The sequence below is a fragment of the Equus asinus genome, chromosome 2 (assembly GCF_041296235.1).
Source record: "Equus asinus isolate D_3611 breed Donkey chromosome 2, EquAss-T2T_v2, whole genome shotgun sequence".
In the NCBI taxonomy this organism is placed as follows: domain Eukaryota; kingdom Metazoa; phylum Chordata; class Mammalia; order Perissodactyla; family Equidae; genus Equus; species Equus asinus.
The window spans coordinates 173,189,051-173,201,473 of record NC_091791.1 but is presented as its reverse complement, the minus strand read 5'-3'; the positions used below and the strand labels follow the sequence as shown (position 1 = coordinate 173,201,473).

Genomic DNA, 12,423 nt, shown 5'->3' with positions numbered 1-12,423 from the left:
GATTGGCCTATTTCTGTTATTAATGTTGCCTTACTCCACATCACCATGACTCCAAATTTCCAAGTCATTGTCCATTGGCCCTTCACTCTGGTATCCCACACTCAGTTAGACAATGAATCCAGCCAATTCCACCCTAAGTATCTTAGTCAGCTTGGGCTGCTTTAACAAATTACCATAGATTGGGTGGCTTAAACCACAAACATTTATTTATTACCGTCTGGAGCCTTGGAGTCCAAGATCAAGGTGCCTGGAAATTTGGTGTCTAGTGAAGACCCTCTTCCTGATTTGTAAACAGCAAACTTCTTCTATGTCCTCACATAGTGGAGACAGAGAGAAAACCTCTCTCTCATGTCTCAACTTATAAGGTCACTAACCTCATTCATGTGGGCTTCACTTTTGTGACCTAATTATCTCCCAAAGACCTCCCCTCCAAACACCATTGTGTTAGAGATTAAGGCTCCTACACAAGAATTTTAGTGGGACACAAACTTTCAATTGACAGCACTAAGCAAAGTGTGTGTGTGTGTGCATATATATATATATATTCCCATCTCCTCTTTCTTGTTACTGTTGTCATCATTATAGTGTAGCCTCTTATTACTCTTTTGGGCTGTTAAGTCAACTTATAACTTGTATCCCATCCTCAGGCTCTCTCCATGCTAATCCATCTTCCAGAGAGCTGTCAGAGGAATATTCCTCAGTGTGACTCTGATCACTTTACTTCCCTCTCAGAAACCCCCAGTGAGGACCATTTTTTGCCAAATCAAATGTGAACACATGGCAAAGTGATTAGGGCTCTCTGGAGTATGACCCCCTAGACAGCACATCTGAAGAGGAAAAATGGAATTCGAGAAAATCTGAGCTAGGCACTGGACACCAAACAATTGTGTCTCTCATTTTCCTCATTTATAAAATTAGATTAGACTTCATAATCTTGTGGTCACCTTCTGAAACCAATACTTTGTGAATATAGCTTTTCAGCCTTAACCCCTACTTCTCTACTTCAGATACCTAATATCGCCAACAAGAATCAAACTACTAGCCATTGCTAGAATATGAGCTGTATTTCTACCAGCGAGCTTGTATTCTATAATGCCATCCCTCATCAAGTGCCCTTCCAGCCAATGTGTCAACCAAAACCCAACCCATCACTAGGATTCTGCTCAACTAACAACTAAAAGTTCTCTCTCCTGCCTCCAAATCTCTTAGGAAAACATTGCATTCTCCATATTTAGGTCTTAGCTCCTGTCTCAGTCAGTTCTGGCTGCTATAATAAATACCATAATAAACTAGCGGGCTTAAACAACAAACACCTATTTCTCACAGCTCTGGAGCCTTGAAAGTCCAAGATCAAGGTACCGGCAGATGTAGTGTCTGGTGAGAGCCCACTTTCTGGCTTATAGATGGACACCTTCTCATTATATCCCCACGTGGTCAGAGAGAGAGCACAGTGCTCTCATGGGTCTCTTGCTCTCATGTGTCTCTTCTTGTAAGGGCACTAAGCCCATTATAAGGGCTCCACTCTCATGAACTAATTGTATTCCAAAGGCCCCATCTCCAAATATTATCATATTGGAGATTACAATTGCAACATATGACTATTGGGGAGACATAAGCCTTCAGTCTATAGCAGTTCCCCTATTCAAGTTATGAACCAAATGGGCAGAAACCATTTTCTTTGATCCTTTTATCTCTGTCAGATCTTATTGATTACAGATTTTCAATAAATTTTAATGATTTACTAAATTATGGGATATAAAAATCAAACGCTATAAGAGATTTAAATTCCTGATAAATATTTGAAATGAAGTTACTGTGCCTGATGAAGTTCCAAAAGAAAGCTTACCTATCACATGAATCCTCATGTGATGATTCACTGAGATCCAGAGTGCTACAGGGTCACTGCAGCTTACAGTTACAGAAAGGGAGGAAATTTCTATGTGACTTGATCTATTTCAGTAAAAGAACTCCTCTACGACAATAAAACTCTAAAGAAATGGTATTGAATACAACCATCAGTAAAACCTTGAAAGAAAGATATTTCTAAGAGTCAAAATTATTTCTTAGAATGTTCAAAAGAATCCCTCCTTATGATAATTCCATTTTAAAACTGAAAAAATATAATGGCATTTATTAAAGCACACATATTTAATAAAAAAATAAGAAATTGATAAGGACATATCATCTTTAAAGAATTTGGGGGGGAAATAGATGTTTTGACTTCTGTAACAGAGAAGAACTGAATATCAAAATAAATTATTTAGATATGTCATATAATAGATATATATCACCTTTCCTCTTCTTACAGGAGAAATAACTGATGATGATAACTCTTGGAAATAATATCTTAACTCATAATTTGTGAAAGGTAACCAAAAGAAGTTTGGAAATATGTTTTTTCCCACTTGCCTTCCCAAAAAAGTTTAACATTAAAAATAAAACAACCAATAAAAAGCAGAAGAAGTCAGGCTTCACAAAATCGTATCAAAAATAGCATCTAATTTTGGAAAAAAATAATATTTTACATTAAAAAATACGTAGATACACAGTAGAAAACAACTTTCTTCAGACTATTTTAACTCATCTTTTTGCCTTTGGGATTTCTCCTACGTCCAAACCTTGCCATAACACTCCATCCCTCGCCATTAGCCGTAGCTTTCCTGGGCCACAGGAAAGAGCAAAAAGAAAAGAGACAGCGACCACTCGGACTTATCATGTCTTCAAAAATTGTTCAGGTTCATGATGCCTTTCAGCATCATAGGAGAATGAATAATCAAAGTTCAAAGGAGTATACTTGATAATTTTATGTGAAAAGATTTTAAAAGCCTATACTTAACAAATTTAACCTTCCTTCTCATAAAAATATTTTTACATATATGAAATTATTTAAACGAAATTATAATCAGTCTCATGACCCTGCCCAAAAGATGTAGCATAGGTGCTCTGGACATTTTAATGGTGAACTAGAGCTCTTGGCTGTTTGTCCGTGTTATGCCAGCCATTCTTGAAGTCATACATTCATGTTTAGATTATTCAGAACTTCAGATGGAGCTGATCTGACCCTGTGCTGTGCTCTGTGGGTACACGGACATATAAAACACAACTCTCATATTCCTACCTTATTGTCTAACTGTCTTACGTTCCTTGAAAAGTCTGTTATTACATCCTTACTGTCTTATCCCAGCACCCTTGTGGCTAAAAGCATCTGTCTTCAAAATAGCAATAACAGGTTTCCTATGAAAAATAGACCAGCACCAACAGGTTGAGATGTGGATTTCAAATCAGATGTATTTTGGACTTGTCACACAAAACTTGAACGTCACCTTACGTTAAACTTTTCTTATGCGAATGTCGACTCACTTGCTTAAATTAGAAAAGAGAACTGTTTTTATATGTAAAGTGGTATAATATCAGTTGAAAGCAGACTGTTATAAGTTAAAGAGGTGTACTATAAAATGTAGAGCAACTCAAAAAAATAAAGAGATATGGTAAATAAACCAGTCAAGTTAGAGTCAGAGTGGGAAATCAAAATCTCCTTAGTTAATGCAAAATAAGGCAGGGAAAAAGGTAAAATAACAGATGAGACTGGCCAGCCCTGGTGGCCTAATGGTTAAGTTAGCCTTGCTCTGCTTCAGCAGCCTGGGGTTTGGTTCCTGGGTATGGAGCTACACTACTGGTCTGTCAGTGGCCATGCTGTGGCACTGGCTCACAAAAAGAAACAAAAAAAAGAGGAAGAGGAAGATTGGCAACAGATGTTAACACAGGGTGAATCTTCCTCAGCAAAGAAAAAAGAAACACAAGATGGGAAAATTTTTTAAACAAATAGCATAGTATAGATATGACCCTAACTGATTTAATACTTATATTAAATGCAAATGATCTAAGTACCCTAATTAGAGGGGAAAGATAGACACACTGGATAAAAAAGCAAGACTTGTTTGCTCTCTAAGAGAAACTCATTTTTAATATAAAGAAATAGGTGGGTTAAAAGTAAAATCTGGAAAAGAGATAGTCCTTGCAAACTATTAATCGGAAAGTTGGAGGGGTTCTGTAAATATCAGACAAAATAGACTTCAACAAGGGATATTATAAGGAATAAAAAAAGATAACTCATAATGATTGAAGGGTCAACTCATTAAGAGAATTTAAAAATTCTAAATGTGTATCTACCCAGGAACAAATCTTCAAAACACTTGAAGCAAAATACAACAGAATTGAAAGGAGGAACATCTATATTGCAGTTGGAGACGAACACTCTTGACCGAAAATAAGGAACCATATAGAAGACCTGAACAACGTTGCCTACCAGCCTCATCTGACTGATATTGTAGAGTACTCTACCTTCCATCATCGAATGCACATTAGTTCCAAAAACAGACGAAACATTCGTAAAGAGAGACGATAAGACGTCTCAACAAATTTAAAAAGATTGAAACCATAGATCGTATTTTCTCACCAAACTGAAACTAAAATAGAAGACAACAACGGAAAAATATATAGAAAATCCCTGGTGTATGGAAAATTTGAAATAAGTTTAAATTTAAACAACTTTAAATAACTTAGAGTTAAAAGAACAAATTACAAAGAAATTAGAAATATTTAACTGGGCAGAAAATGAAAATACAGTAAGTCAAAATGTGTGGGATGATGCTAAAGCAGTGTGTATAGGAAAAATGTCATTTTAATTCTAAGTGCTTAGATTAGATAACAAGGGTCTCAGACTAATGATCTAAGTTTTCACATGGATAAAATGAAAAGGAAGAGAAAATTGAAAACATAGTAAGCAAAAGGTAGAAAATATTAAAGATATGAGGAAACAGCTATAATAGAAAATAGGCAAAGAACAGAGAAGATCAATAAAACCTTGCAAACACCAAAAAAGCTGGTAAAATCTCTTGCTAAATCTATCAAAAAGAAAAAAAAAGAGAAAGAGAGAAGACAAAATTAGCAATATTTGCAATAAAAGATAAGATATACATCTTACAGATATTAAAAGGACAGCAAAAGAATTATATATAATCTATGTCAATAAATTCGAAAACTCAGAGGAAATAGAATAATTCCTTAAAAGACATATTACCAAACTCTTTCAGAAAGAAACTGAAAATCTGAAGATCCCTATATCTACTAAATAAATTGAATTTTAGTTAGAAACTTGCCCACAAAGAAAAGACAAGGGCCAGTTGTCTATACTAATCAATTTCATCAAACATTTAAGGAAGAATTAATCTCAATCTTCCCCAAACTCTATCAGATAATTGAGGAGAAAGAGAAACTCTTCAGTGAATTTTGTAAGGAAAGCATTACCCTGATACCAAAAGCAGACAAAGACACTACAAGAAAATTAAACCCCCAGTCAATACTTTCAAGTAGATGCAAAAAGCCTTCACAAAATATTAGCAAATGAAAATCAGTAATGTATAAAAAAGGTATTATACCATGAGGTTTATTTCAAGAATGCAAGTTGGGTTTAAGAGTAAAAATATCATTCAAGAACTATTAAATGATGTTGCAAATGGCAGAATTTTGTTTTTTTTAAACACTGAATAACATTCCATTGTATGTATATACCACATTTTCTTGATCTATTTATCTGTTGATGGACGCTTGAGTTGTTTCCATATTTTGGCTATTGTGAATAGTGCTACAATGAACATGAGAGAGTAGCTATCTTTTTGAGATCCTTATTTCAATTATTTAGATATATAACAAGATGTGGCATTGCTGGATGATATGGTAATTCTATTTTTAATTTTTTGAGGAACCTTCGTACTGTTTTCCGTGGTTGCTGCACCATTCTACATTCCTACCGACAGTGTGCTAGGGTTCCAATTTCTCCACAACCTCACCCACACTTTTTCGTTTTTTAAAGATTGGTGCCTGAGCTAACAACTGTTGCCAATCTTTTTTTTTTTCCTGCTTTTTTTCTCCCCAACCCCCCCCAGCACATAGTTGTGTATTTTTTTTTTAGTTGTAGGTCCTTCTGGTTGTGGCACGTGGGACGCTGCCTCAACGTGGCCTGACAAGTGGTGCCATGTCTGCGCCCAGGATCTGAACCAGTGAAACCCTGGGCCAGGGGAAGTGGAGCGCGAGAGCTTAACCACTTGGCCAGGGGGCTGGCCCCAGCAAGACTTCTTATGCTAAGTGAAATTAGCCAGTCACAGAAGGATGAAAACCACATGATTCCATTTATGTGAGGTACCTAAAATAGTCAAATTCATCAAAGAAGAGACTACGGTAGTGGTTTCTAGGGTCTGGGGGGTGGGGGAAATGGGAAGACGTTATTCAATAGATATAAAGTTTCAGTTATGCTGGAGGAATAAGTTCTAGAGATCTGCTGCACCATGTAGTAGAGTCTGAAGTTAACAGTGTGGTATGGTCCACTTTAAAATTTGTTCAGAGTGTAGCTCTCATGTTGTGTTCTTACCCTTTCCCTTCAAAAGAGGAAATACACTGAAACTCTGGGAGATGTTGGATATGTCTATTATCTTGATTGTGGTGATGGTATCACAAGTGTTCGCACAAGACCAAACTCATCAAATTGTACACATTAAATATGTGCAGTTTTTTGTACATCAATTATATCTCAATAAAGCTCTTAAAAATAATAATAATAGAACCTATCTCAAGAATTCTAAGTACTGAATGCTTAGCACAGCATCTGGCATAGGATAATCACTAAAAAATGACAAAATACAATAAAATACTTTCAATAAATAAAATACTTTCAATAAAGAAAGAATTAGTAAATGAGTTTAGCCTGTTTGCAGAGTACTAGGTCAACATACCAAAATTATTTATATTTTTGTATTCTAGAAAAAAATGGAAATCAAAATTAAAACAATAACATTTACAACAGTATCTAACACCATGAAATATTTATGGATAAATTAGCAAAGCTTTTGTAAGACCTGTACACTAAAAATTACAAAAGATTGCTGAGAGAAAAATTTAGATCTAAGTAAGTGGAGTTATCCATGTTGATGAATGAGAATATTCAAGACTGTTAAAATTTTAATTCTCCCAAAATTGAACTCTTGATTCTACTCGTTGACCATCAAAATTTGAGCAGTCTTTTTTTTTTGGTAGAAATTAATAAACTAACTCTAAAATTTATATAAAAATTTAAAATATCAAGAATAATTAAAATAACTTAATAAAGAAGAGCAAAAGTGAAAGAATTAAAGTACTTGATTTCAAGACTTACCCTAAAGCTACAATAATCAAGACAATGTGGTACTGGCTTAAAGATAGAGACAAAGATCAACAGAACAGAAGAAAGACTCCAGAAATAAGCCAATGAGCATACTTTTACTTGATTCATGATAAGTTGCTGAGGCACTTCAATAGTGAAGAGGTAGTGTTTTTCAAAAAATAGTGGTAGAATAACTGAATATGGATATAGGAAAAAAACTGCACATAAAAATTAACTTGAAATGGATCTAGACCTGAACACAAAATTTAGAACTATAAAATTTCCAGGAGAAAATCTTTGTGATCTTAGAGAAGACAAATATTTAAGAGATTTCACAAAAAGTAATAACATAAAAAAAGTAGATTGAGCTTCAAGAAATTAAAAAAAAATTCTCTGAAACACATGATGAGGAAAATTAAAAGACATGATACTAACTAGAAGAAAATATTTGCAAAACTTACTTCTGAAAATAAGCTTGTATCCTTAATATTTAAATAAATTGTATGTATCAATAAGAAGAATACAAAATATTAAAAATAGGAACAAGGCTTCACAAAAGAAGATATATGACTGGCCAATGTACACAGGAAAAGATGCTCAACATCATTAATCCTCAGGCAAATGCAAATTTTAATTACAGTGAAATACGACTTTACAACCATTAGAAGGGCTAAAATTAGAAGATTGTCAATATCAATTGTTGGCTGGGATGCGGAACAACTGGAACTCTTTCTTATGCATTGCTGGTGGGACTACAAAATGGTACAACCACATTAGCAGACATTCTGGGAGTTTCTAATAAAGTTCAGCAGAACCTTATCATATGAACCAGCAGTACTCCTTCAGGTATTTACTAAAGAAATGAAAACATGAATCCAAACAAAGAATTGTACACAAATATTTATAGTAGCTTTATTTATCATAGCCAGAAATTAGAGCCAAAAGAACATCAACAGGTAAGTAAATAAACAAATAAGTGGAGTTATACTGTATTAATGTGGTTTATCCGTGTGAATATTACTCAGCAATAAAAGGGAAAAAGCTACAAATACATACAGTGACGTGGACAGATACGTAAAACATTATGCTCAGAAAAAAAGTCACATACGAAAGAATACATGTGATGCCATTTATTTAAAATTGCAGGAAAAACAAACCTAATATACTGATCAAAAGTAGATCAATGGTCATCAAAGGCTGGGGGATGGGGGAAGGCCGGCCAGGATAGGACACAGGGAAATCTACTGGGGTCATAGGATATACTATATTTTGATTATTGTGTAAAGATTTGGAAAAATTCTTCACTGCACTTAAAATCTATGCATTTTATAGCTTGTAAATTAATGCTCAATGAAGTTATTAAAACTGCTCCCCTAAAAGATTTTGAGCACAAATAACATGGCAACTGTTTCTACTATATGATATCATATTGGTCTTATTACTTCAGAGCCCACAAAGTTGGCACTCTCCAAAACCAGGCGCCTATGAACTCTATCTAAAATAAATGGACTATGGCTGAGAGCAAACCAGTTCAATTAATAAATTAACTGATTCTGGATGAAAATTCCCTAGAAACATTCCAAATTAATGATGCTTCAGGATTTCATTAATCAAATATTGAGAACATCTTGCACCCTTTTATCTCATAAAGGAGACCGTTCTCCTCAGCTGTTGAGTTCTGAATCATAAAATGAAAACCCAGGGAGTTTTAGAGGTCCAGTTCAACCTCCATAGAAGGAGCAGTCAGCCGAGTTCTTCGTGTATTCAGTGATACGGGTGTTCCACACAAGGGCCATTGTCCTGTCAGCATTTAATAAATGGCAAACCACAAAAACACTAACCTTGATAATTGCCGGATAAATCCGAGGAAGTCTAATTTTACTTGGAAATATAAAAGGATATGTTTCCAATCTGCAGTCTGTAAGAACAGGGAGAAAAGGACACACATATTCAGTCTACCGCCCTCTCTTCTTTGTGTTCTCAAGCTATCCCTTTTTTCAACAGCTTGGCGGAAAGGAGAAATAGACCACTTATTTTCTGAACAGGAAACACACGGCAAGAAAGCAGCCCATGAAGCAGAGCCACTGTGAGTGCCTTATACAGCTCATCGGTGCACACAGATCTGGCCTCTAATGAAGCCATTTACATGCAGATGCAGGCCTGTGTGTGTGGACACCAGTCCCAACTCTGGGAATTGTTGTTTCATCTAATCAAAAGAAATTTGCACATGAAAGCCACATCCGTGTTCATTAACCCCACAGCTCTCTCAATATTGCTTCTGTATTATTCCTAACAAAATTGCAAACCTTCATATGATTAGGTACCCCACTTCAGAGCTTTATTTTCCTCCCACCCCTAACTCCGGCCTGCATCTGAGTGTAAAACTGAATGTGGGTCTGTAAGACTGAAGAATTTGTAAATCCACTTACTGAAAAGTAAGCCCAGTCACCTTTTTCACATTGATTGGCCTACGTAGACACATGCTTACTCTTTTCCCCAACCAAGGAGAATTCCATGCTTACAATCTTATCATCACTAGAAGTATAAATATGCTCTTCAGGATGGGAATCCCAAGAGAATAAGTTTAATTGCCAACTTTATTTTCATGTGTAAATAAGATAAAAGTCACAGATGTGTCTGGTGGCAAGTGTTACTCACACATTGCATTGAAACACGAAGGCCATAACAAAAGTATTTGCTGCAAGTCCTAAAAGTAAACGTCATGGCTATCAGTTGATACAGGTCCATCACACACTTAATAAGAATTACCTCTCCTGTCAATCGTGTGGATGTTAATCGTATAGAATGTGCCAGTGATCCAGCGCCATGACTTTGTCATAGTGGACAAAGAGGATGCATAATATTCGTACCAATTCTTATTATCGAAGATGATCCTGAGCCTGGACTTTCTAATATATATAATAAATGTATAGTAATAAATGTACTGGAATTGTTTATTTTGCTAGTAACAGCAAATTGAGTTTCTCTTTCTACAGAATTAGACGAGCAAGAATAACTTAGCTTTGTTAATGCAATTCAGCAGTGACCGCCGGGAAGGCTGGAGCTGAAAGGCCAGGCGGAACTTCCTACCACTCAGTGTCCGGCCTTTTCCGTGAAACTGACAACAACGGTCTTAGTTAGTGCCAACTAGGATTTTCTTAATGTGGACACCTGCATAATGTGAACTAGATGGAGAATCCTACCAGATTCTCTATCAACTATCAAACAGCTGTCAGACATTGACAATTTTCGGTTGTTATTGTTCTAGAAAACATTCAGATTACTAGCCTAGAGATATATCTCTTTACCTCTCATTTGTATTAATGCTCTAAATCATCTGGACACCTATTAGTTCCTCTTCTAAATTTCCATATTTATTTTCGACCAAAAACACAGCTTATGGATCCTCCATAAAACAAATAAACAAGCCAAAGTATGATACTGTGTTTTCAGCTTATCGAATGATTGTAAAAATTGTATAATTGAGGGGCCAGCCCAGTGGCGCAGCTATTTAGTTCGCTTGTTCCACTTCGGTGGCCCAGGGTTCACCAGTTCAGATCCTGGGTTTGGAACTATGCACCACTTGTCAAGCCATGCTGTGACAGGTGTCCCGCATATAAAGTGGAGGAAGATGGGCATGGATGATAGCCCAGGGCCAGTCTTCCTCAGCAAAAAGAGGAGGATTGGAGGCGGATATTAGCTCAGGGCTAAAATCCCACAAAAAAAAAAACAAAACATATCCCTTGATTATTAGTATTAAGGAGCTGGTTATAACTATGGGGCCCAGCAAGTGCTGAAAGAAGGGCAGACGTTGGATTAAAATGTCAACTGTAGTGTCCTGCATTCTTTAGGGGAAAGCTAAACTTTCAGCCCAATGGTTCTGCAGTGGTGTTCCGTGGATACATTGCAGAAGCCACTATACAGACTTAACACAAGAAGGGGGGAGTTCACCTCCCACTACATTTCCCAAGTCGCCATCCAGAGTTCTACTTTTCTGTATCTGGAAACCTACATAGGATATTTTTTTAAGAAAGTTTCTGCAGCTAAAAGAATTTGAAATCATCAGCATATGCAGAAGAAGACAAGAAAGAGGAGATGCAGAAACGAGAAAAAATCATCTATTATCACTTATGAACATAAAAAGAAATGGAAAGCGGCACTATCACATTTTCTAGTCGCAGAAATGCTCCCGTGGAATCGTTTTATTGCTCCAGTTGATGGGAGAGCAGTAAAACAACTGTTGGATTTCATTTTCAATTGTTGCTTAGTCTGTAAGAATGTTCAGCAAGTAGATTTGCAAAAACTTTGGAACGGCCCATCTGTTCATTTTAAAGGATGAAGGAAAGGAAAGCAATTAGGAAAAAGGAAGAAGAGAGATGAAGTATTGGGAGAAATTTCTTGTTTCATATTTGTAAATTACAGCTTTAAATAAAAATCCTTGAATTCTGGAACACATTAATGTAGAGAAAATTCCAGAAGAAATGGTTCAAGAAGTGAAAAGTACATATCACATTTCTGAATGATTTCAGTTTTCTATAGCCTCTTACAAGCAAACACTTTATATGGAGTGTCAGAATTCATAAATGCATAAAAGGCCCATTCATTCATTCATTCACTTATTCAAAAATTATTAAGCAATGACTAGATCCTAGACACTATGCATTTAGTGGTTCAAAACATATTCAGTGCAAAGAAAGGCCAGAGAACAGACAATTACAATGCAGAGTGGTGAACGACTTGATAGCAGTAAGCACAGAGCACTATGGGAGTTTTCAGCCTAAAAGTCATAGAAGTCTTTTTGATGAAATTATGCTTAGGGAACAAAAGTCAGTAAGTGGAGAAAGAGGAGAGTTAATCCAACTCAGGTATATGACTAAAAAACAAACCATATTTGTGGGATAACGGGAAAGGTAATATTGAATATGAGGTTAATAATTTAGTCTTGAAATTAATTTTCCTCGAATTATTGTTAAAATATGTATTGTAGCCAAATGATAGCTCTTCTTAAAAGATAGATTGAAATGCTAAATATAGTCAACAATCAAAAGTCACGTTTTCTTTTCTAAAAAAAAGAGCAGGATCTATTTGGTCTTATGCTGGCTGCTGGTACCCTCTGAAGAACATTTTGCTGAATAGTTCCAAATAAAAACTGTGAAAGAGGTGAGGAGGGTATCCCATAAATGCACAGCAAATTAGCATCTCTGTTGTTCTGAGCTTAAAGGGATCAA

The 12,423-nt window shown here is 35.8% G+C and overlaps 1 long non-coding RNA gene across 1 annotated transcript in view; it reads left to right on the top strand.

Annotated features, from left to right (window-relative positions):
* The window catches only part of LOC123283527 (uncharacterized), an 88,746-nt gene extending 79,460 nt beyond the window's left edge, over positions 1 to 9,286 (top strand). Inside the window, exon 3 of the long non-coding RNA XR_006524206.2 lies at positions 9,200 to 9,286. This is a non-coding gene — a long non-coding RNA (uncharacterized lncRNA). The remainder of the gene's footprint in view (positions 1 to 9,199) is intronic.
* Positions 9,287 to 12,423: the final 3,137 nt, after the last annotated feature.